Source organism: Oryctolagus cuniculus, chromosome 5 (assembly GCF_964237555.1).
Source record: "Oryctolagus cuniculus chromosome 5, mOryCun1.1, whole genome shotgun sequence".
Lineage (NCBI taxonomy): Eukaryota > Metazoa > Chordata > Mammalia > Lagomorpha > Leporidae > Oryctolagus > Oryctolagus cuniculus.
Window position 1 is genome coordinate 3,925,526 of NC_091436.1, and position 26,339 is coordinate 3,951,864.

A 26,339-nucleotide genomic window follows, 5' to 3' on the forward strand; every position below is an offset into this window, starting at 1 on the left:
TCATCCCAGGGAACAGGGGTGGTTGCCACTGAGCTGAGAGCCTGTGGGTCCTAAGAACTTTGGGGTGTATGGTCAGGGCGGTCGTGGCTCCTCAAGAGCAATCCGGCCAAGTTTAACACCGGTTTTTCTGTGCTAATTTGCTGTTTTCCTGATTCCCAACCCCTCTTCTTGCCCACCCTTATTCGTTCCTCATCACACCTCTGTGTCATAACAGATCCCAGTGACCCAAATTGATTTGCTTCATGCCCAGCTTTCCAGAGCTCTGTCGGTCTCAAAGAGACCATGTCCTTTCTCCTTTGGTACTCTCAATGCCCTTGATAGTAACTGGCATGAACTTGGAGCTCAGTAAAAGATCTTTGAGAAACAGGAAGCATTTTTTAAAGCACTGTGCTGGTTTAGTACTTACAACATTGGCTCTGCTTATGCACAGATTCTGAACAGGTAGAGCACAGGTGTGCTGCGATGTTGCATGTGTTTGGTAAGGGAATAGGAATCATGGGATCTCAGGCGCACACCACAGAGATCCCTGAAAACTGCTGACTGCCTTATGACAAAACATGTAATAATAGAACAGTGAAGATGAAAGGAAGTGTTTGTTTTTTCTCCTTTCCATGGACCCATCGCTCAACATGCCTGGGTCGTACTTGATAATATCCACTAAATACGTGACACAAGCAGGCACCGCGGATCCTCACCCTGGGGTCAGCACTGAACAAAGCAAGGTGCACCCCTCCTCACGTTTCCTTTCCAGCAGAGGATACACAGCCGTGTTACTAAGATTTTGTCTCCTACATGGCAGTGCAGGTTGTGGAGGAAACTGGGCAGGGAGGAGAACAGGAACCACAGGACTCCAGAGCAGAGGCAGAGATTGGTATGTAATCCAGGGATGTAAGTAGCATGTGCCTGTCATACACCTGTGTCAGCTGCATCTGCGTCCTGAGTGGCGTTGTCAACCATGCCTCTGAAATGGCATCTTGAATGGTCTGTAAGTCTTGTGTTCATACACGTGAACTCAGAGAAATGGAATCAAAAGTTAAGTTTATTGTGAATTTTTAAATATACAATTTTTAAATAACAATGGCTTCCCATGAACATTTTTAAATAGGACTTGAGATCTAATATTTTAAAAAATATTTATCTATTTATTTGAATGGCAGAGTTACAGAGAGAGGAACTTAAAAGATGCTGGCATTTCCTGCCCTCCCTTATCCAGTACACACAGTGACCAAGCAGTAACAAGAAAAGCTCCCTTTTGCTGAAGAGACGCCTTTCTGTGGCAGTTTTGCTCAGAAGACATTGGGAAGGTGTCCCTCTGGGTGTGGGGAGTTCTCCACTAGAGTGGCTCCTGATATCTGAAACGAACTGCCTTGCTGCCCACCACAGTCTCTGTGCACACGTCCCTGCCTTGCTGCCCACCACAGTCTCCGTGTGCTTGTCCCCGCACATCGTCAGTGACATGGGATAGGTGTGTGGCCACCCGTTGGGGGCTGGGACTTTGCAGGCTGTTCCCTGACTGTGGAGGCTTGAGTGAGGCTAATTTCTGAGACTGACCAAATTGTCGCAGGATTTTAAAAAATGAGTCTTGCAGTTTCTTTGGTGTCAAAATGCTCACAAATTCTTTTTATTCTTCTGATGTGCTTGGTTCCCCTCAGCATTACTGTCAATAAGCACAAAGCAGACAGAGCATGTCCTTTTCCTGACATATTTTGAGGTCTGCTTTGTTAATTGCTTTTCTCATCACCTGCTTCTCTCACTCTGCATGTATGTAGCAGGAACCCACCTGGGCCAAGCTGAACACATGGGGTAGGATATCTCTTTAGGCAATCTTGGCTAATAAACTGGAAACTGAAAGGTTTTACAGAGGGCGTCCCTCCCACTTAATTTTCCTTTTCTGCATAGGACTCATAAAATATTCTTTTTCCTGAGCTTAAATGCCCCAATTTTATGGAAATTTTATTTTATCTGTACTCCCAAAACAGTCACATCTCATATCCTCCCTATATAACATCACAGTAAACACTGCTGATAAAAACCAGCGTGTGCTGACAATGCATTGTCTGGCCCCTTCCCTCGGAGCTGAGCTATTGGTAGACAACCCATGCTCTCCATCTTCCCCACTGATACCATGTTATGACTGCTCCTCACTGGTCTGGGAACAAGTATTTTCCCAGATGAATGATTTTCAAATATTCTTCCCAGTCTGTGGCTTTGTTTTTTCATTTTTCTGAATGTATTACCTAGAATAGGGGTTCATTTATTTTGAAATTTAAAACTATCTTTTCTTGATATTTTTATTTATTTATTTTTATTTTTTAAAAGATTTATTTATTTATTTGAACATCAGAGTTACACAGAGAGAGGAGAGGCAGAGAGAGAGAGAGAGAGAAAAAGCATGCAAGAGAGAGGTCTTCCATCTGCCGGTTCACTCCCCAGTTGGCCACAGAGGATGGAGCTGCACTGATCCGAAGCAAGGAGCCTCCTCCAGGTCTCCCACATGGATGCAGGAGCCCAAGAACTTCGGCCATCCTCTACTGCTATCCCAGGCCACAGCAGAGGGCTGGATTGGAAGAGGAGCAGCCGGGACTAGAACTGACGCCTATATGGGATGCTGGCGCTTCAGGCCAGGGCATTAACCTGCTGCGCCACAGCGCCAGCCCCGATTTTTTTTTTTTTTACAATGGGAAAAAATAACGTTTCATATGTACAGTTTTTTAAAAGATTTATTTATTTTCTTGAAAATCACACTTACACAGAAAGAGAAGGAGAGGCAGAGAGAGAGAGAGAGAGGTCTTCCTTATGCTGGTTCACTTCCCATTTGGCTGCAATGGCCAGAGCTGTGCTGATCCAAAGCCAGGGACCAGGAGCTTCTTCCAGGTCTCCCACACAGGTGCAGGGGCCCAAGGATTTGGGCCATCTTCTACTCCCTTCCCAGGCCATAACAGAGAACTGGATTGTAAGTAGAACAGCCGGGACTTGAACCAGCGGCCATATGGGGAACCGGTACTCCACAGCCCCAGCCCCCATATGTACAGTTTTAAGAGTATAATGGTCATTCCCACCAAACCCTCTTTTGCTGGCTCCTACTCTCCCTTCTCCTAACTTCCTTATTTTTATTTTATTTTTTTGCAATGACATACTTTCAATTTACTTTACAGTCACAAGATTAACCTTCCACCAAATAAAAAAAAATTCAACAAATAGTAAGTAGAAAAACTACTGTTTCTCAGGAGTATAGACAGGGATATAAATAAAAGCTTATCAAATCTCAAAGTGTCAATTTGATTTTTATACATTTCATTTTTTGGTACTCTTTATATTAGTTATGATAAACCAGGGAAAACTTGATATTAGTCTCTTGTGGGCTGAGTTGTTTCACTAAGCATAATGGTCTCCAACTGCATCCATTTTGTTTCATATGAAATTTTTCTTTCCTATGGCTGAGTAGTATCATTTCGTGTATATATACCACATGTTCCTTATCCAATCATCAGTTGATGGACAACTGGGGTGATTCCATTTCTTAGCTATGGTGAGTTGATCTGCTGTAATCAAGGAGATATGGATTACTCTTTCATATGCTGATCCCATTTCCTTTGGGTAATTTCCAGGAGCGAAATGGCTGGGTCATATGTCAGATCTATTTTCAGATTTCTGAGGAATCTCCTTACTGTCTTCCACAAACTGTAGTAGTTTATATTCCCACCAACAGTGTATTAGGGTACCTTTTTTCACACATCCTATCAAGCGTTTGTTATTTTTGATTTTTGGGTGGTAGCCATTCTCACTGTGGTGAAGTGAAACCTCATTATGGTTTTTATTTGCATTTCAATGATGGCTAGTGAATCTGAGAATTTTTCATAGGTCTGTTGGTCACTAGTATTTCATACTCTGAAAAATGCCAGTTCATATACTCAGCCCATTTCTTGATTAGTTTGCTTATTTTGTTGTGATTGAGTTTCTTGAAATTTTATTCATTCTGGATATTAACCCTTTATCAGCTATAAAGTTTGCAAATAAAGGAAGAAAACCAGAGCAATGTCTTCGATGAACAGATGTAAAAATCCTCAAAAGACCGGCACCGTGGCTCACTTGGTTAATCCTCTGCCTTGTGGCACTGGCATCCCATATGGGTGTCTGTTCTAGTCCTGTTTGCTCCTCTTCCAGTCTAGCTCTCTGCTGTGGCCCTGGAGGGCAACGGAGGATGGCCCAAGTGCTTGGGCCCCTGCACCCGCATGGGAGACCAGGAAGAAGCACCTGGCTCCTGGCTTCAGATCGGCACAGCGCAAGTCGTAGTGGCCATTTTGGGAGTGAACCAACGGAAGGAAGACCTCTTTCTCTCTGTCTCTCTCTCTCACTGTCTATAACTCTACTTATCAAATAAAAAAAATCCTCAAAAAAACATTAGCTATTCAAATCCATCAACACACCAAAAAGATAATTCATCTGGACCAAGTGGAATCTATCCCTGATATACAGGGATGCTTCAACATATGCAAATCAAACAGAATACAGCATATTTACAAACTGAAGAATAAAAAACATATGATTATCTCAATAGATGCAGAGAGGCATTTGATAAAATACAAAATACTTTCATGATTAAAAACCTTGAGTAAAGTAAGTATAGAAGGAACCTAACTTTATATGACAAACTCACTCTCAGCATTATATTGACTGGGGAAAAGCTGGAACCAGACAAATACTATTGCCACCATTACTATTCAATATGATTCTGGAAGTTTTAGCCACAGCCATTAGAGAAGAAAATAAATCAAATGCATACAAATGGGAATGTAGGAAATCAGATTATCTTTGTTTGCAGATGATGTGATCCTGATTGTTGGGAACCACAGGACTCCCAAGAGATTATGAAACTCATAGAAGAATTTGGCAAAGTTGCAGGATAGAAAACCTTTTTTTGTTTCTACTCCTTTTTTAAAGATGTAATTTTTTTATTTGAAAGGCAAAGTTACAGGGAAAGAGGGAGAGGCAGAAAGATCTTTTATCTGCTGGTTCACTCCTCAAAGGGCTGCAGTGGCAGGGGACGCTGGGCCAGGTCGAAGCCATTAACCAGGAACTTCATCTGGGACTTCCACCTGGGTGGCAGGGGTCTAAGCACCTGAGCCGTCTTCCGCTGCCTCCCAGGCGCGTTAGCAGGGAGCTGGTTCAGAAGTGGAACAGCCAGGACTTGAACCAGGGCTCGTATGGGGTGCCAGTATATGGGGTGGCAGCTTAACCTACTGCAGCACAGTACCAGCCACTTGTTTATACTCTTGTGCTATAAATAGCCATGCTACAAATGATAAGCATGTAGTTGTAAGTGTAAGTGCTTTTTTGTGTAATAGAATATATACATAAATAAGACAGATTCTAACTTTTGAATTTCTTGGATAAGTACAATAATTCCATGTTTTAAAAATTGTACATTGTCTGTTGTGTTCCTTAATAGTGTTGTAATTTGTAGTCTCACAAGGACTACAAGAATATATATTTTCTTTTTACCTTGATATCAGACTATTTGTCATGGGGAATTTTTGTCAATCTGTCAGGAAAGAAATGGCATTTGGGGTGATTTTAAATGTACATAATCTTATTATGAGTGGTGTTAAGAATAAGAACCTCTTTCCTATGAACTTTCTTTTCATAACTTTAGGCATGCTGGTCTTTCTCCGTATCTTGCTTCTTCATTCTAATGTTTGAAGTTAGATGTTTTAACATTTTCTTGTTTAAGTTCATTTATTTATTTGAAAATCACAGTGACAAGGGGGGAGACAAAAAGGAAAAGAGAGAATGATTCCCCTGCTGGTTAACCACCTAAATGGTGGCAATAGCCAGGCCTGGGCCAAGCCAAAGCCAGGAGTCAGGAACTCCATTTGGCTCTCCCAGATGGGTGTCAGACACCCAAGCATTAGGATCATCGACTACTGCCTCGCAGGAGTGTAGCGGGAGGCTAGCTCGGAAGTAGTGACAGGACTTGTAATACGTGTTTAACATTTGCCATTCTTTCTTCATTTGTAAGCATTATGTATATACACATACACTGAGAGAAGAGATAGATATATTAATTCACACAATATGAGACTCATGAAACAGACCATAAAATGAGGACAGATGAGCATATTGTCATGTAAGGAGTATAAATCATTAAGGATGAAATATAAAAATCTACATATGTATCAAGTATATGGAATCTACATGTTATCTACCTATCCAACATCTATTTACATGCATGCCTACTTCCACATATGAGAGAAAGCACGGTGCTTGTACTTCTCAATATGGTATTTCACTTAACATAATGAAGTTTATTTCCATCCATTTTGCTGCAAATGTCAGGATTTCATTCTTGTTATGACCACGTAATTTTCCATCATGAATATCTATACCACATTTTCTTTTTTTAGTCATCAGTTGATTGACATGTAGGTTGATTCAATATCATTGCTGTTGTGGATTGGGCTGTAATGTACATTGGAGAACAAATATTTCTTTCATATACCAACTTCATTTTCTTTGAATATAATCAGAAGTGGGATAGCTGTGTCATATGATAAGTCTGTTTTTAGTTTTTTGAGGAATCTCCACACTGTTTTCCATAATGGTTGTACGAATATGCATTCCTGCCAATACCGTATTAGGGTTCTCTTTTCTCCACAACATTGCCAGCATTAGATATTGCCTGTCTTTTTGATAATAACCATTTTAAGTGACCTGAGATGATACCTCACTGTGGTTTTTAATTGTGTTTTTCTGATGGTTAGTGATCCTGAACATTGTTAATGTGTTTGTTGGCCACTTCTCTTAAAAATTGCATATTCAAGAGGCCAACTTTGTGGCACAATGGGTGACACAGCCTTCTGAGATGCCCCCTTCCCATATCAAGGTTCCAGTTTAAGTCCTGACTACTCTGTTTCTGATTCATCTCCTGCTAATGTGTCTAGGAAAGCAAAAGAACGTGCTCAAGCACTTGATTTCCTGCTGCCCATCTTGGAGACCTGGATGAAGCTCCAGGCTCCTGACTTCAGCCTGGCCTAGTCTCAGCTCTCTCGCTCTTGCTCTCGTTCTCTCTCTCTCTCTTCTCTCCACCTCCCTCCTTTCCAAATAAACCGATAAATAAATCTGTAAAAGGGGGAAACATCTATTTTGGCCCTTTGCTTATTTCCTAATTGGATTGTTTGTTCTGTTGTTCAATGTCTTTTTTCCCTTCATCTCTCAGAAATCCCCTGCAGTTAGTGCTAGTTCTGATGTGAGACACAGCTCTCTAACTTCCCTCCCTGTCTTCACCACATTATGTGTCGTTAAGGCTTCATCCACAAATCCATTACTCTCTTTCTTTGTTCTTGGGTAACATTTGGAAATTTCATATCTTCTCAAAAATTTCATAACAATGAAAGATTGTTTATTTCAACTTGCTCTTCTCAGATTTTCCAGAAGACAAGGATAACTCAAAAACTTAACCACCATCATATGTATATAGATGTAAGAGATTACATATATATATGTGTGTGTGTGTGTGTGTATCCATATCCCTTCATTTTCTTGTAAATCGTTTATGAAACTACATACCATGCTATATTGTTCTCAGATATCTTAACAATCCAGAAAATAGACAAAAATTAATTTTGATAAAATTTTGAGTACAAATGTTAGTGGGGAAATTTTTCATGCTCACAAAGTTAGGAAATCAAGAGGAATTTACTTATTAAAATTACATTTTACATCCTCGCAAGATATTTATGAATTATTTTCCCCTTATAGTTGAAATATTTAGCAAGAAGTAAATTTGAATTAATTCCATATATGTTAATAGAATGGTTGGAGTCTTAGAAATTTTTCTTTTGCTTCAATGAGCACACGACTGACTCAGAGGTTTAATGCAATAAAACAGAACTAGGACTAGGGAGCTGTGAGGACAGGCCATCTCTACTGTCCTTCTTCAGTTGTTTATCTTCCTTCCATATGAGGAAGCAGTGTTTGATGAGGCCAGGCCTGGAGCTCTTGTGGCAAGCTTTGACTGGGTGACAACTGCGCACTGTGGGGAGCAATCCGGACTGGACTGAGTTACTGGAATTAAGACTTATTCTATGCATCTGCTCTCCCACAATATGGCGCTGGGAGAGGAGTAAACAGCTTCTACCCAGCTGCCTCTCACCAACTTGACAAGCTGCAGGAGCTGCTCCTGATTGGAGGAGAGCGGCGTGCTCGGCGTGTGGGCAGCCGAGTTAGGATTGGCGGAGGAGGACTATAAAGGAGGAGAGAGACGGCATTCACGGGGAACATCTATGGGGAACATCTAAGGGAACCCGTGCAGCCCCCGAGAAAGCCGGCCGGCGGTGTGCCGCTCCCCTGCGGAAGTGGGGAATGCGGCCAGGGGGAACTGCCCTTCCACGGAGGTGGAAGGGATAGTAGCCAACCCGGGAAGAACAAGCAGCAAACCCGGGGAGGGCCGAGCAGACAAAAGAACAGCGCAGGGTCCTGTGTCGTTCCTCCACGAAGAGGGGGAGCGACATAATGGTGCCGTGACTCGGATATGAAGCCTAGGCAGGGCTTAGTGTCGTTCCTCCACGAAGAGGGGGAGCGACAGAATGGTGCCGTGACTCGGATAGGAAACCTAGCTCGGATAGGAAACCTAGGACGGATAGCAAACTTAGGAGGGAAGAAACGGGAAGAAACGGGAAGAATTGGGAAAATACCGGAGAGAGAGACTAGCAAACAGCCTAGGGAAAAGCCGGACGAAAAGGGTGCCGGAAGAAGCTATTGAAAGCCTAGGCATAGATTCGGATACGGACTACTGGGGGAAGCTGGGAGAAATCTCTAAGGTCGAAAGCGAAAGTGAAAGCTAGAACAAACAGACTCGGACGCGGACTGTGGGGAGAGGCCAGGAGAAATGAGGGAGGAGTATTGTTGGAGGAAAGCTTGGGGAAACATACCGGGTAGAGAAAAATGTTAGGGAAATTGAAGCCGTGGGGGGCAGGCCAAGGCGGACACGAAAGCCACTTTGGGATTCTCAAGTTAGCCCGGGAATAGGGGGCGAAAAGTTGAAACCAGAAGCTGAGACGTAAGCCAGATTGGGATCCGTCTGATTAGCCCGGGGAGCAAAGGACGGGAAGCCAAATCGTGGGGCGGAGACGTACGCTGGGTTGAATTCGCCAGGCTAGCCCGGGGAACTTGGATCGAATGCTAGTGGTGGAGACGCAAGCTACGCTGTGTTACTCGCGGAAGCCGCCGCGTGCAGAGAGAGCACGGGGCGTGAATAGATAGGGAACGCTGGCGTAGGCCGTGGTTTAGACGCGAAAGGGTTAAGCGTGGAGACCGCGGAGCGCGCGAAGCCGAGCCGCGCAAAGCCGGGAAGCTGCGCAGATGAGAGAGGCGCGCGGGCTGAAGCGGCGCAGAGCCGGGAACCCGCCGGCGGGGCGAGGTGCCGGAAAGCCGCAGGGATAAGAGAAACAGAAGTTTAGAAGTAAAAGAGAAATAGGAATGCTGGAAGATAGAAGTAAAATGGGAGAAATAGGAATGCCCGGAGATAGAGAAATAGAGAAATAGAAAGGCCTCCCCTCAACATGGCAATGAGAGAGCTTGGATTCGGTCTGCCTGATTTAAGGCGGTAAGCGCCAGCAAGCAGCTCGACCAAAGCATGAGCTGCAGGTCACCGAAGATAGGCACAAACCAACACTAATAAGTCTCCCCCACAATACGGCAATGAGAAGGCTTGGATTCGGTTTGCCTGATAGGTTTTGTAAGCACCTGCGGGCAGTTCTAGCAGAGTAGAGCATGCGCTGCAGGGCACCGAACACAGGCATGCATCAGTGCCTAAAAACCTCCTCACAACATGGCGAAGAGAGGACCCGGATTCGGTTTGCCTGATTGATGGGACTTTTAAGAACCTGTGGCAACTCTAGCAAGTAGAGCAGAGTGTGTGCCACGGGACACCGAAGACAGGCACGTATCAACGCCAAAAATAAAAAGAAAGGGGGATCTGTGGGGAGCAATCCGGACTGGACTGAGTTACTGGAATTAAGACTTATTCTATGCATCTGCTCTCCCACAATATGGCGCTGGGAGAGGAGTAAACAGCTTCTACCCAGCTGCCTCTCACCAACTTGACAAGCTGCAGGAGCTGCTCCTGATTGGAGGAGAGCGGCGTGCTCGGCGTGTGGGCAGCCGAGTTAGGATTGGCGGAGGAGGACTATAAAGGAGGAGAGAGACGGCATTCACGGGGAACATCTATGGGGAACATCTAAGGGAACCCGTGCAGCCCCCGAGAAAGCCGGCCGGCGGTGTGCCACTCCCCTGCGGAAGTGGGGAATGTGGCCAGGGGGAACTGCCCTTCCACGGAGGTGGAAGGGATAGTAGCCAACCCGGGAAGAACCAGCAGCAAACCCGGGGAGGGCCGAGCAGACGAAAGAACAGCGCAGGGTCCTGTGTCGTTCCTCCACGAAGAGGGGGAGCGACAGCGCACAAGTAATGGAGTTGGCTTAAATAAAGGAGCATGGGTTATTTATCTCTGGACACGGACTGAGAAATCAGCATGTGAGTGAGATTCTATTAAAGTGTGTGTGTTTGATGGATAGTTTTGTGGAAAGCTCTTCTATTTGCTAGTATTTTATCAGAGAAATATAAACTCATGTCATCAGCTGAGAGTAAGACTGTAGAAGCAATGAGGTTGAAAATCAAGTTTCTTCTTTCGTGCGCTTGTACCTGCAACTGATGCATCAAGATTTTAGAGAGCAGAAGCATGTGTCTTGCAGCCTTCTCCAAAAATGAGGCAGAAGGAGCCTCATACCCTAAACAGTGCTGAAAGCCAGAGGCTCTTTCCTAACCATCAGGGAGCTGGTGAGAGCTCCCACACAGGGGAGTGTGGCTGCACAGCTGTGGACTGCTTGACGCTGGGCGCTCCATCCCCACTGTAGTGCACTTGGACAAGAGTCCTTGGTGGTTGTCTGACGCACCTCAGTGACATTGTGGGCTCTGGCCAGGCCATTCAAGCATTGCCAACTTCCCTTTGGTTATCAGTCTGCTTCCCCTCTCATCTTTGAAATATACCACATTTCAGGTTTTCTATGTTATTTGGAGCATCCAATGCCAGTTTTTGTTTGTTTTTCTAATTTCTTTATCTGAAGGGATGATATAAGAACGATAACATTGAGGATTTAAGGTTTAGCCCTGGATTGACCTCTAGCATTCATTCCCTCTAAGATCTTTGGCAAATCATTTCATAGCCCTGGTTTATTGCCTGTAAAAGAGGGGTACACTGTCTATCTTGCAAAGATATGGTGCAAATGGGAGATGATGTACATAAAGGGTAAAAGCCCAGCATAAAACGGTGCAAAGTCAATTGCGGCTCATAAAAGTCAACAATCATTGAGTGTTTACTGGGTGCCAGAGCTGCACTGAATAATTTGCAGTAAGTAACCTGCTTATTCCTTGCAATACATGGTACTTGTAGCTTCATAATTGTTATTTTACAGAAGCAAGCATGGAGACTCAGAGTGGAAACGTGGCCTCCCTCATAGGTAGGGGTGGCAACATTGGTTTTCACACTAAGGTCATTTGACTTCAGAGCTCTCAATTGCTACCCACACTTGTAGGTGCTGGTATCCCCCGGACTTCTATCAACCGTGCTTCTGTCTGCCTTGACTTCAAATCCCTGCAATCCAGTAGCCAATGAGAAGATAAGAGAAGGAATATATGGTCATGCTCAGGGGAAATATGACTTTCAGGAATACCTGGATGATTTTATAATACAAGAGATTCAGTGAAATACAGGAAAGCCATTGTATGAAAACTGCAAATTTTATTTTTGATTGTGAATCTGGTACATTTTTAAATTTCAAACCTGAAAAATGAGAGTTGCAAACATAAAAATTGTTCCTTTGTACAGATAATAAAAAAGAATTAGTTTAATGAACAAATGCCAAGAGATATTTCAAGTGTACATCCTAATGTTTGTGGGGTCATTATTAGACTCTGTGTTTTGATGCTTATATACACAGAGATATTTGAAAGCATGGTAACTTTCATGTAAAAAGTGACCAGGAAGTATAAAAATTTCATAAGCTTACACAGAATTTCTGAAGAGTTATTAAATTTTTAAAGCCATTTGCAAGGTAGAGCTAAAAGTTCTAAAACCTGAATCCTCTCAGTATCCCACTGAGGCCAGGAGAACACTAAGCAATGAGTCAGAAGTTTGCAGGAACCACTTTGTGGCAATCGAGAAACACACAGCGTACTTAATTAAATCAAGTAATCTCTATTTAGATGGAAATAAATCATTTTAGTGCTGACTGCTTTTAATGATTCAAGCTGTCATTCAAAAAGAGGACAGGAAGCTGATAAAGTACTTAGAACTCCATTTATAGGGCTTTTATAGCAAACCATTAATAGGATTTTCTTGCCAGAGAAATGCCATATTTTATTAATGAATGACCTGAAACACTCATAATAATTAATAACACGCATAAATAAAATGTGCCAAAAAGGTGGAAAGAAAATTCCAAAGAGATTGATATACATACATATATATATATATATATATATATAAACATTTTTGAAAGTACAAAATGTTTTTAGAATATTTGAAAATTTAGTTATTTAATGCCTATTTAGGTAAACTTCTACACAATAACATTTCACAACCAGAACAGATCTTTATTAAAATTGATGTCGGCAGGCAGGTAGCACTAGCAAGAAGAGCTGTGGTTTTCCAAGCACTGCTCAGCAGCCCAGCCTGCCACAGCCCTGCCCCATTGTGTGACAGCCCCTGTCCCTGCTGCTTATACACCCTCCTCTTTGCTAGACCACCCCTTTCTGTGTGCCACTCAAAGTCCCATTTCACATGCTGTTCATGCCCCTCCCCCACTGCCATTTAGGGGAAAATTGTAAGAATAGAGACTTTGCAACTTGGAACCAATGCAAGCTGGAAATAGTCAATATAGCTGAAGATTGTATGTGGTATTATAATGGGTGTGCATTAGCAGGTAGCTAGATTCAGGAGAGAATTGGCCTTGAACCCATACTCTGGGATGGCATTTGACAAAGTGGCATCTTAATTCCTAGGCTAAACATCGGCCCAACTACGATTTTTTCTTCCTGCACTATTAAGAAATCTCAAACTAATTATCTTCATGTGTAATACAATTTTGATGAATACACAGTTTATGCCCTAATGAAGTTGATATACTGTTAAGTTTGGTAGAAACTTAATGTTCGTATCTTGGCTGAGTGCATTTTTATTTCTCATTTTGGAAACGATAATATCTTCTCCAAGTCTTAAACACTTCTGTAAATAAATATATGGGTTTAGGTGCTGTATTTGTATCTAGTTCATAAATCCTCATGATTTAGACAGCTCTTAAGAGATATGAATGATGGCAAATATGTTTTTCTTCCTCTTAGGCACTTGATGGCTTGCTTATGGGAGATGTTCAGGTTGTGCATATTAAATTAACAAAATATCAGAATCATATGGTCTAAGAGAGAACCCTAGAAGTCAATAGATCTTCCAAAATCCATTATTTCCTTCTTCCTTCCACTTAAAAGGAATTGAGGAGAGTGGGCCTGCTGATTAACCTAAGAATCTGCTTAAAAGCAGTGAGAATCAAAGCATTGTCAACACTCGATATCGTTTGTCTTTTTCATTTTTGCCATCCTGTAAGCCGGAGAGTCTATTTTGATTTCAGTTCACTTTTCTCTGTTGAAAAATAGTGTTCAGTAGTTTTTATGTTTTTCGGTCATTTGGATATAATCTTCTGCCTATTTTCCTGTTGAGTTGTCTGTCTTTTCTTTGTGACGGAAGATCTGTTTATACACCCTGGACATGGCCAAGTGTATCTCTTGGAAATAGCTTCCCGCAGTTATGGGTTGCCTTTCATTCCTCCTTTGGTGGATTCTGATGGACGAAATTCCCTCAAAGATTTCCTTCCTGGTTGATTCTTGGCTACAGGGTGCCACCCCTGCCCTCCTCAGTTCATGCTTCAGAACCCTGAGCACTAATGAGCAGTTTTTGGAGATGAGACTTCTGGAGGTAATTAGGGATAGAAGAGTTCATGCATGGGGACTTGGCCTCGTAGAATTGGCAACCTTGTAGGAAGAGTCCCTGGAGAACCAGCTCTGCTGCTGCTTCTCTGACTGCTTCTTTGGCCACAAGAATGAATCAATGTTTAAGGCTGGAACAGAGTCCACACAAGGACCCGACAGTGTGTGCTCTCAGATCTATACAACTGTGAGAAAATAAATTTCAGTTGTTTAAACAACATAGCCCTCATAGCTTTAGCAGCCTGAACTAGCTAATGCAAGCTTCATTAGTTCTGTTTAGAAAATCTTTATTTCAAGATTATAAAGATATTTTACCACAATATTTATTTTTGTTACAGATAAAGTTTCAAGTTAAATATATTAGCATCATGTTTTTGGTTTTTTTATGCATTCTTTATCAAATTGAGGGAGTTCCTCTCTTTTCCAAGTTTACCAACAGTTTTATCAAGTGCTGTTTCCACGAATATTGACATGATCATTTGCTCTTCTATAGCCTCTTGATGTGCCCAAATATATGAACTGATTTTCTAATCTTGAGCCGACCTTGCATACTTGGGATGAATTCTATTTGGTTGAGGTACTTAGTTTTTAATACATTGTGAAGTTGCATGTTTTGGATTTCTGTTGATGAGACATATTCATCTTTAGTTTTCTTTCCTTGTAATGAGTTTGTCTGGCTTTGGTGGCAGGGTAATTAAAGCCTCATTGAATGAATTTGAAAATGTCTAGTTTGCCCTTGTCTGATGAAATATATCATAAAGAATTCTCATTATTTCTCCTTTAAATATTTGGAAGAATTCATTCCCTCAAAGAACCCATCTGGTAATTTCTGTTTAGAAGGTCAGTAGCCATGGATTCAATGTATTTAATAGATATAGCCTATTCAGATCATTTATTTCTTTTTGTGTGAGTTTTAGCAGATTGTATCCTTCAAAGATATGGTTCATTTTATCCAGGCTGACAAACTTGCAGGCATTGATTTGTTCTCAATTCTCCAGAAACTAGTGATCTCTCTATGCATTTTAAAGAATCATTTTAAGAGATACATAATTCTAGATGGGAAGTTCTACACTTAAAATCTTTAAATATTTTACTCAACTCTCTCTTTGCTTGCCTGGAGACCAAACAGAAGTTTGATGTAATTTTACACTAATCCTCTGTATGCAAGTTATTTTGTTCCACTGATTTATTTTAATATTTTATCTCTGTCTTCGATTTTCTGCAGTTTAAATCTAGGTATTGATTTTTAAAAATAAACCCTATTTGATATTTTCGAAGGGTCCCTTGATAGATAGTTTGCTGTCTGCACCTAGTTTTGGAGAAATATAATTATTAGTTCAAATATTTTATGTTCCTGTTTTCTTCTCCCAGTGTTATTCACATTATGCATAGACTGCCTCTCTTAAAATTGTCTCATATTTTGTGGTTATTGTATTACAGCTATAAAATTATTTTCTATTTGCATTTCAGTTGTGGAACCTTCTATTGACTTCTATCTTTCAAGGTCACTGAGCCTTTACTTGCCTGAATCCAGTCTAATACTAGCTCCTCAAAAGCATTCTTCATTACTATTACAGTATTTTTTTTATTTCTGCCACCTTATTTTGATCTTTTCTTATAGCTTCTTTCCACTTTCATTTCCCATCTGTTTTTGCATGCTATTCACATTTTTCATTAGATTTTTTAGCATAGTAATCATAGCTGTTCAAAATTCCTGGTGTGATCATTTCGCAATCTCTGGGGTAATGAAACTATATAAGATACATATGTATGTATATATCTTATCCTTTCCCCTGAGGTTTTGTGTTCCTCTGGCTGTGAGTTAGGTTGTGTGTAGTTTGCTGTAGCTATGTCATAAGGAACATTCCCTCTGTTGTTCTGATTTCCATCTCCCCTGTTGTGAAAACACTTCTGAGATAAGACCTGAGATATTCAAGACACTCAGCTTCTCCAGGCCCATGGCCCTCAACTCAGGACTAGCTGCCATAGTGTTTTCTGAGAGAGCCCACCATGGGAATCTGATTCTTGTCTGTTTGTCTGTGCTCCATTTTTCAGGCATTGCTTTGACCTCAAATCTCATTTCTTCAGCATTTTGACTTTTTTGTTGTTCAGCTTTTGGTGGCCACATTGATGAGGATGGCGTGATTTCTGACCTTCTTAAATGCCTGACCATAGCAGACACAGTGCTAAACTATTGAAGCAAGTTTTCAAGGAATGTTAAGTCCTGAGTTAATTCATATCTAAAAATACTATAGTGATATCAAAGTTTATAATTAGTGTCACAATAGGTTCCCTTCTAATGACACATTTAGTTATTTAAAGAGGGGGAAGAAATCCGGTTATTTCAAAAGTTATGAGAGTGAATCCCATTTTCTTGATTTCTTTTGTAGCATGCTCAATTACACTTTTTTCATACTAAGTATAAATCAGAATTTTAGTAAGTTTAGGAAAGACAACTATAGAGAAATAATTTGTTTACATTTCACAGTGAAGCCCATAAATGTGTGATTATTCTAACTTTTGCATGCTTTAACATTTGTATCCCTGTGGTATTTGTTTTTTTTTTTTTTTTTGACAGGCAGAGTGGACAGTGAGAGAGAGAGACAGAGAGAAAGGTCTTCCTTTGCCGTTGGTTCACCCTCCAATGGCCGCCACGGCTGGCGCGCTGCGGCCGGCGCACCGCGCTGATCCGATGGCAGGAGCCAGGAGCCAGGTGCTTTTCCTGGTCTCCCATGGGGTGCAGGGCCCAAGCACCTGGGCCATCCTCCACTGCACTCCCTGCCCACAGCAGAGGGCTGGCCTGGAAGAGGGGCAACCGGGACAGAATCCGGCGCCCCGACCGGGACTAGAACCCGGTGTGCCGGCGCCGCTAGGCGGAGGATTAGCCTAGTGAGCCACGGCGCCGGCCTCCCTGTGGTATTAATAATTAAAATACTCCAGCCATAGACAAGCCATCATACCTATATTTCTATGGCAATGTGATAAAAGTTGGAAGATAAAACTGCCCTCGATTTTAGGTAGAAGTGAGAAATATCTGTATCACTTGACACTGTTTAGGAGACTATCTAATGGATATCTTAAAATTACAAACTCATCTGAAATCACTCAAAGAGTCAAAACTGAGCTATAAATGAAAATACATCTTTAGATATGAGAAGTTAGAAGTGAATGGCATCCATATTTGTTCTCTCAAAATCTCATGCACAAATTTTATTTTACAATGAAAGCAAATTCTGCCAAATCTAAAAGCACTTATTATCACGCAAGTTAACAGGCTCACATGGCATGGGAAGTCCCACTCTCTGACTGCTTCAACTCTGTACATGAAAAGGTATTTAGGGAGCCTGTAATACTATCCTGGTGTAGCCTCTCTGGTGCAGGGTCAGAGGACAGAGATACCTGTGGAGGAGCGAGCTCCTGGACTTCAGCTTTTATGGAGTCGGGCATACTGGATGTTAACACGTCAGTTATGTACTGGATAATGTTCATAAACTCACTCATCTTTAATATTGATATCTTTCCAGTACATTTCAAATATTACTCCTGATACTTACAGTCTTTTTTCCCTTTTTCTTTTTTGTGCAGTGCTCTGAACATAATAACATGATAAATACCATATTAGAAAGGACTGATTCCTTTCAAAATCTTGATCAATTGTCCTTTTGTGTAGACTAAATTTGAACACACACATCACCATTTAAAATGAAATATTTGATAACTAGTTTCTTCACAGAAAGTATAAAGACTGGAGAATTTGGGATGGGTAAGGATGACAGATGAGGAGAAGCGAGAAGCCACCAAAGAGAAACCAAAATGTGCTGCCTAGGACAAGCCCACAGGTGATGGAATGGTATCTCCTACTGTCAGTACTGCCAGTTAGTCAATACGGCCATCATTCCTGCTGGCATAATGTCCCAGACTGGCCCTAGGAAGCTTATTGTCATTCAATGAGATGTCATCACAAGGCAAGGACATGTCATCAGCTGTCTCAGCTGCCCTCTGGCTGTCTCCGGTGCCCATACAATTTGTCGGACCTCATTTATTCACCTGCCCAGGCAGAACAATGACAACAAAGAGCAACACAAACGTTGGTTCTTATCGTGTCAGATCCTCTTAAGGAAAAGGGAAGATTATAATTTGGGTCTGGGTGAGATCAAGGTTATTTGGAAAATGCTTCACTTGTTTTCTTCCTCAAATGATATTTTCAGATAAGTAAAGTCATTCAAACACTAGCTTTTGCAATGACCTAGCAATGGCACAATGAAGGAAGCATTTTCAAAAAACATCAGGATGCAGAAGCAGATCAATATGAAAGAGGATTACTGGAGACTTCATTGTGTGATATTCAACTGTAAAGGTCTGCTCCCCCACGCAAATGAGGGGCATGTCAGTCACAGAATGATTCTTCGTTCTACAAACAGTTCAGTTTTCAGATGCTACCCAGATGCATGAAAAAAAAAAATACCTATTGGATCGTTGACGTGCATTATTAGCTATCCTATCTGCTATGACTAAACTCTATATCAAGTACATAAATTGAATTAGGTGTTACAATTGTATTACATATTTATTTTCAATCTTGTACCTGTTTGTGTGAATTTGTTTTTAACTTACATTTCTTATTGTTCTGAAGAATTATTAAAGCAATTTACCTTAAAATTATTGTAATTTTACAGAAAATTGCCTACCTTGAGTTCCAAAATTTATTACTTTAAATTAAATATATTTACTATTCAATGTCAACATGATCAAATTTTGATTTAGATATTTCAGGATCTATTGAAAGTGTTATATATTCTTATAAGGATAGTTGTTTTTAATTTTAAAAGTGAAACACAAATGTAATTTTTATATGAAACTGCAAAAGCTTTGAAATTCACAGATAAATACCCAAATATGTGGTCAGGAAGAGGAGAGAAATGAAGAGAAATATAAATATATTCTTTTTTCTTTAAAAAAAATTTTTTTTTACTTGAAGTAGAGAATGTCAGAGAGAGAGACATAGAGGGAGAGAGAGGTCTTTGTTCTGCTGGTTCACTGCTCATATGGCCACCACAACCAGGGATGGGCCAGGATGAAACAAGGAGCCAAGAATTTCAACCTGGTCTACTACATGTGAGGCAGGGACCCAATCAAATGGGCCTTATCCACTGCCTTCCCAGACGGCATCAGGAGAAGCTGGATTAGATGTGTAGGAACTGGGACTCCATCTGGTGCACTCACAGGGGCTGACAGAGCATCCCAAGAAGTGGCTTAACCCACAGCAACCACAATACTAGCCCTGAAACAGAAGCAGATGCAGAGTTACAAAATTTTGAGGGATGTTTTAGCAAAAAGTAATACGAATGGTAATAGAATTTTACTGCCATTTAGATGTTATATGTAGCAGCAACTTGTCACTCTTGCTCTCAAAACTAGACAAATTATTAGTTTTTTTTTTAAATTAAAAAGCTACATTCTAAAACATATAAGGAAACTAGAAGGACTCTAATTCCAGGTAGACAAATGCTCTTTAATAGGCTGAAATCATGGGAAACTTGTTTTCCTTCAAAGACTTTATTGATGGAGCATGCTGGCAACCAGGATTGCCATCTACAAAAGACCATGAACATTGTAAAGGCGAGAAGGACTGACATAGTACATGAAAGTAGAGGCACTCCAATTGCATAGTGTGTTCTTTATGAAAGACATGGTGGGTGCAGAGGCAGGGGCTGGATAGACAGACTAATCATCAATACGTTACAGAACTTCAGGGAAGGGTCAACCTCCAGACATTTGAGATAAGCACTGGTCCCCAATCTGCCTGTGAAAACTGGCTGTGCTGTGCTCTGCATCACAAGTTCTCTCCACCATTTTTCCCCATTGTTCATCTGCAGCTCTTGGCTGGTTTTCCATTTGACTTAAATCCAGGAGTTCTGTGACTCTAACAGAATAAGAGCTCAATATATTTGTTGGATGTGATTCTTGTTGTTTGAAAAGACTGATTCAAATGCAAGAAGACCCCTTCTTTACTGAGTTCTTTGAAAAGGTTAATTTTGTAAAGTTTCTCCTGAAAATGGTAAGAGATGTACACATGATTCTGGACTTATGAAGGGGTTATGTCCAGGTAGAGCCATCATAACCTAAATATATCTGTAAGTCAAAAATTCATTTAAAATCCCTAACAGGCAAACATCATGGCTTTGAGTCAAAGGACAATGTGGAATATGGGTTGCTTCTCCTCATGACTTGATTGGTATCTGAGCTTTGCTGTTGCTGCCCAGTATGGAGAATGTGTGTGGTGCCTCATATGTTCAAACTGGGAAAAGACCAACTTCAAAATTTGAAACACTATTATGTCCATCATCTTTGCACCATCATGAAGTTGAAAAATTATGAGTCAAACCACTCCACATCAGGGACCATGTGGATCAGAGTCACCATTTCTATGACCCCAGCTTGGAATAAACTATATATCTTAGAATTTTAAATTGCTTTTCTTCAAGCCTTGCACATTACCCATAAGATTTTTTGTCAACTGTACATGGGTTCTCTCCATAAAGACAGAAGACACAAAACTTCAGAATAAAAAGATTGCAAAACCATCATAGTGTTCCATTCACTGATTAGTGGTTAAACAAAACATGGCACTGTAAGACAATGAGAACATGTTTTAGCCAAAAAAAAAAAAAAAAAAAAGGCAATGAAATTCTGATTCACATTGAAGCAAGTGCAGGCATTGGAAGTGTTATACCAAATAAAAGAAACTATTACAAAAGGTACCATATTCTATGATCCTAATGATATGAAAGATCCACCGGCCATGTGTATCTTCTTCATGAATGGGCCTGCTCACATGTCTACTTAGAAGGCTGGTTTTTCAGTCCACTTTCATGGACTTAACAGCATCTCCCTCTGTCCCCTCTGCTGTTTGCCTCTCCATATCCACTGTGTCTTTCTATTACAGACTGAGTTGTGTAAAACTCGTTCTTTGTGAGCATAAGATTCTAACTTTATCATTATCTTGGGACATCTATTCCCATAAAAATGCCCCAATCTGCCTGTCAGTTTCCACACTTGGCCCAAGAAAATATGCTGTGATTTTTTTAGGATTTCTTTGAAGCTAGAGTACATTTTGAGGGCAAGTTTACCTTTACAACATTGAATCTTTAAATCCCTGAAAGCAGTGTGTTTAGGTCGTTTGAGTATTCTCAAGAATCTCTCAGAAATTTTGGAGTGAAAGTCATGCACAGTGTTTATTTATTGTGAGATAGTACTCATGAATTTTATCCACATTAATTCATTAAAATTTGCATATTTGGTTACATGTAAGTGATTTTTTTGTTATTGGTATGTAAAATTACGAATGTTGTCATTGAACTTGTATCTAGTAAGAGTGTTCAATTCAGATATGAATTATTGTACTTTTGTTAGGTAGGAAGTCAGAAACTGAGCCTATGTGTGTATGAGAAAGGCCTGAAGACCAGCACCCACTGCGGAAGCTCCAGAAGCCCAGCATCTTGCACTTCAAAGTCCTGCCCAGACCCTGATGACCGTCCAGGGAGTCCTGACCCTTCTACCTGATAACCTTCCAGGTGCAGCCTATCTGCACTTACAGGTCCCGCCCAGATCCTGATGACCTGCCAGGGGGTCCTGCCCCCTCTACCTGGCCTGATAACCATCCTTCCTCTAAGGCAGGGCGACATCACCCAGGCTTCCCCTGTCTGACAACTTCAGGGGGAAAAACTCAGAAAGGACTTTTTCTTATTTACACCCAACAAGTCCTTTGTTCCTGAGGAAAAGAAAGAGAGGAGGAGAGAAAAGGTGGGAAGGCAAGACCCATCCCCTTAAAAACCCCAGCCTAAATGTGAACCTACACACTCTCTCAGGTCCTCTCTCTCAGGAAATGTGCCCATCCGTTCTTACAGATGTCCCTACCCTAATAAACTTTGCCATTTTGCTTTCCACTGCTCTCTGTCTCACTCCTGAATTCTTTCTTGCGGGAATACAAGGACCCTTTGCTTCTCTGGTAACACTTTTAGCTACAATTTCTTTTGATTTCTACGTGGCAGATACTTCCTATGCAAATCATGACACTTGTCTTCTCTGGCCCCTCCCTTTATCTTGTCCTAGTATCCTTTTCTTTTATATTGGGCTTCATTTCCTTCTGACAGCCAGTAAATTTTAAGTTCAAGTTTCAGACTGTGTGAATGCTATTCTACATTAATTAATTAATAATATTATCACCTTTGTTAGTGCAAGAAAAATAGAAAGTTTAGGGATTCACATGGCCTCCCCCCACTGAAAGGCTGAAAGTTTTTCTCTAGCTCTGTGAGCATCTTAGAAACACTGCTGTTTTTGTTTTAATCTCTTAACAACAACATTGTTTTTGATTTCTTAACCTCTAATCCCTGGGCATTTTAGGATTTGGCCATGACTTCAAAGGCAGAAGGTTTGGGGAAAATTAATTGTGGGTGAGGAGGTGGGAAGTCCTCAGTACAGGAAGGAATAGAAGGTGTATGAGCAAGCAGCCAAGATCATGGCTGTGCTGGAGAAAATCTAGTGGACTCCCCTACAGAGTACAGTATTCTTAGTGTAGAAGGGGAAATCATTAGCTGACAGTGGGAGGCTAGAGACATGGGTGGTAGATAAATTGGGGGTGCAAGATAGTTTGAACAAAGAATAAGGTTGGAACTGACAATTTTGAAAAGCAAGAAATTGTGTTTATAGAGCTGGTGAATTGCCGGGTATGCCACACAAGATTTCTGTAGGCCAGTTGTCTCACCTGTTTCATTTATCCAGTCCATCTTAGAGGGTTAATACAAATTCTTAAGAAATAATGACTACAAAATACCTTTAAAAGCTACACAATGTTATAAAATCCATGAAGTACAAATGAAAAGCAATGCCTACTATGAAAGGATCAGTTTCAGGGGTGTGAAGGGAAGCAGTAACAGAAATCTGAGTTGGCAGTTAACCCTCAGGGGAGCTAGGGAGCCTGATTCCACTGCTCAGTGTGCAACAGCATCCCTACCTTTAATGAGAAGCAAGTAGGTGTGATGGGGTTGCCCACTGATGGTGTGTAATCGAAGAGCCTGACTAACATACTAGGAAAGAGTTTGAGTCCTAAACTCTGGTACAATCTTGGGAGATGGTCTGTTATTTTTTTTTCTTTTCTTTTTAAAAAAGTCTTTTACTTTTTTGCTTATATAAAGGGAAAAAATTTCACATATTTCACAAATACAGTTTTGAGAGCATAATGATACTTAACTTTTTTAAAAAAATAGACATCTGATAAATTCTGTATCTCTATAGCAAAGATGGAAAAACAAGAGTTAAGATTCATTATTGTTATTACTGTTATTGTATGTTTTAAAAAATGCAGACTCTCAACCTACTGTCCCCAAAGGGGTTTTGCAATCACTAGGCATTCAGCCAAACACCCATGTATTATTCATAAGGCCAGTGTGTTTATTTTAAAAAAAAGCAGAGCTGCTTCAATTGCGAACTATACCCCCAAACATTGAATAGTGTCTGTGACCATTAATTCTACTTTCGTGATTTTTTTTTCCATTTTGAGGCCTTAAGACATCTGGCCTTTAACCTCAATAATTTCCTTTGATTACTATGCCTGTCTCAGGCACAACCACTATGAATATTGAATACCAGTATTGCATGGAGCTCCCCAAAGTAAGTCTACTCATGTACAAATAGCTGTAGATTGTCTCTCCAAGTCTTTACAAATTCTTGAAAGCAATAGCTAAAGTTTGAACATGGACATAGTCAAGATTTTCTGAAAGTTACGAGTTATCTACCAGGTATCTAAGCCATAGTGTTAGTGCTTTCAACAGCATACATGGTTTAGAAATACATGGTTGACTGAGAGACTGATTTCTCAGTTTGGTAATGAATGAACCAGTATTTGTCTCAATACAATGTTTTGAGTGCCTACAATCCGCTGTGTTTTGTGCTTCTACTAAAATTTATTAGGTCAATGGAGTATTATGTATGGTTTACTCAATGAGTGGTGTTTAATTAGTTGAGAAGATGAAACCTATGTCTGTAAAGCTATTTTTTAAAGAATTATTTATTTATTTGAAAGTCAGAGTTACACAGAGAGAGAAGGAGAGGCAGAGAGGGAGAGAGAGAGTTATCTTCCATCTGCTGCTTCACTCCCCAATTGACTGCAAGGACTGGAGCTACAATGATCCAAAGCCAGGAGCCAGGAACTTCCTCTGGGTCTCACATGAGGGTGCAGGGGCCCAAGGACTTGGGCTGTCTTCTACTACTTTCCCAGGCCATAGCAGAGAGCTGGATCGGAAGTGGAGCAGCTGGGACTGGAACCAGTGCCCATATGGGATGTAGGCACTGCAGGCAGCGGCTTTATCTGGTATGCCACAGTGCCGGCCCTGTAAAGCTATTTTAATAAGTTACATTGTATATAATTTAACAGTTTGTAAAAAAAAAAACCACTTATCCATCTAGGAGCCTTACACAATTCTTATAGGTAAAGCAAGTTCTATTTGAGAAACTGAGTTTCAGACACAGATACTAGAGAATGGCAGAGCAGGGGCTTCAGTTCTGTTAGCAGTGTCCCTGATCTTGCGCATGTCCAATACCGTTGGTGAAAAAGCCCTGTTGTGGGACTGGGCGTGTTGAGGCTGAGAACCTGTAGTCTCTATGTGTCTGAAAGCAGTAGAACCCAATGGATTCAGTTTTCCCCAATCTCAGAAGGTGGTGTCAGATCAGGAGCTACTGAATAGGTGGAAGAAACATGTTGAGCACACAGAAATAATGCAAGGCTGAGCTTCTTGTCAACACTGAGCTCGATGTGTTTCCATGGACCACCCGAGAAGTACAAGTCTCGGTTGGGGTGTAGCAGATTCCACGTTGGCCAAGAAAATAGGGGGTGAATTGATCTGAGCAGACACAGGGAAATTGCCAGATTCAGTCAGTGATTGATGCACTCTGAGGCTTCTAGTTCAACTCTATGAAAGCTTCCTTTCATTTGAACCATTGGCAAAGAGTTGTGTTTGAGTTCATGGTGTCTTTCATAGATCACAACACATTATTTTCACACAGTTTTAAAGAAATCTTTTTAATCACCATCCTAGTGGAGCTGTAATTCTACTCCGAACTGAAAACGCTGAACTCCTTAACTCACATATATATTTAGATTAGAAAGATGCAGCTGGGCTTTCAAATTGGCCCCATGCATTTTCCTTCCATGATTTGGCAAAACTTTAGGAACCCATTCTCCACTGTTGGCCTCTGCTCTTGTTTTAGCACAGTGGGGGCTCTCACATTTCTACCAAAAGGCTTATTCACAATCAGGAGTCCTTTATGGGGGCTTCCCACAGAAAGTCACACAGAGGGATGTAGGCTCCCCTTTGTCTGGGTTCCTGCAGAGAGGCAGCAATTTAATGAAAGCAAGGGAGCCAGACCACATTCTAAGATTTTACTGTGTAAGCCCAGCATATTGAAATGCTAAAGGCTTGGCTCTAATCATCCACAATAATGAAAATGCAGTTTATCTAACATTCAAAATGCACTTAATTTTAAAAACATTCTTCGTTCACACATCAACCAGATCATCCATTATATTTTGTCTTTATTTTTTTAGTCTAAGATCATGTGTCATAGAGAAATAGGGCTTCCCATGTTTAGAATAAAAATAAAGAGAATTTTTGCAAATAGGTAATAAAGTGTGATATTTCCACTCTAAGAGATTTATAATTATTTAGAGAAATTTGTTGAAATGGGAATAGCAATGAAGCATGAACTATTTAGTGTCCTTCTACATGAGTTCCGTCTCTTGTTGTATTGGTAACATCCTACAAGAAGCTACATTCATATACACAGTTGTTTGGATAAACCCCTTCGGATCTGCTGGCTGTTTAATGTTTTTCAATAATTATGTAATTAGCTCATCCTCTTTTCCACATTTAGTGTTTCCCTCCTAGCAACTTGGTTCGTTTACTTTAGGGACTTTCTGAAGCTCTGTGTGCAGAATTAATAAGTGGAATAATTTATCTCCACTCTTTTCAAAAACTGTCATTTGGACTCAGAATGCCTTTAACCACTACAATGTCGCTGACGCTTTGAGGTTGCCATGGTTCTTAGTTGTTACAGATCCGGGAATCATTTTAAACACTAATCACTCTTTCTTCTATCACATTTCCAATTTTTTAACCTACAAATATTGTATTTGAAGCTATTTCTAAAGAAACTTCCAGTTAGGGATATTAAATTACTAGTCAAAATTTCATGATAAGTAAAATAAATGGCTAATGCACCAGTTTTGGACTGAGAAGAAAGAGAAGGAA

At 40.8% G+C, this 26,339-nt stretch overlaps 1 long non-coding RNA gene across 2 annotated transcripts in view; it reads right to left on the reverse strand.

Annotated features, from left to right (window-relative positions):
- Positions 1-11,777: 11,777 nt before the first annotated feature.
- The window catches only part of LOC103349951 (uncharacterized), a 39,811-nt gene continuing 25,249 nt past the window's right edge, over positions 11,778-26,339 (reverse strand). The window contains exon 4 of one of the 2 annotated variants that reach the window (XR_007923122.2): positions 11,778-14,219. This is a non-coding gene — a long non-coding RNA (uncharacterized lncRNA). Of the gene's footprint in view, positions 14,220-18,977; positions 19,316-26,339 lie in introns of those variants that run through there. The other variant, XR_007923123.2, reaches the window with a different exon arrangement.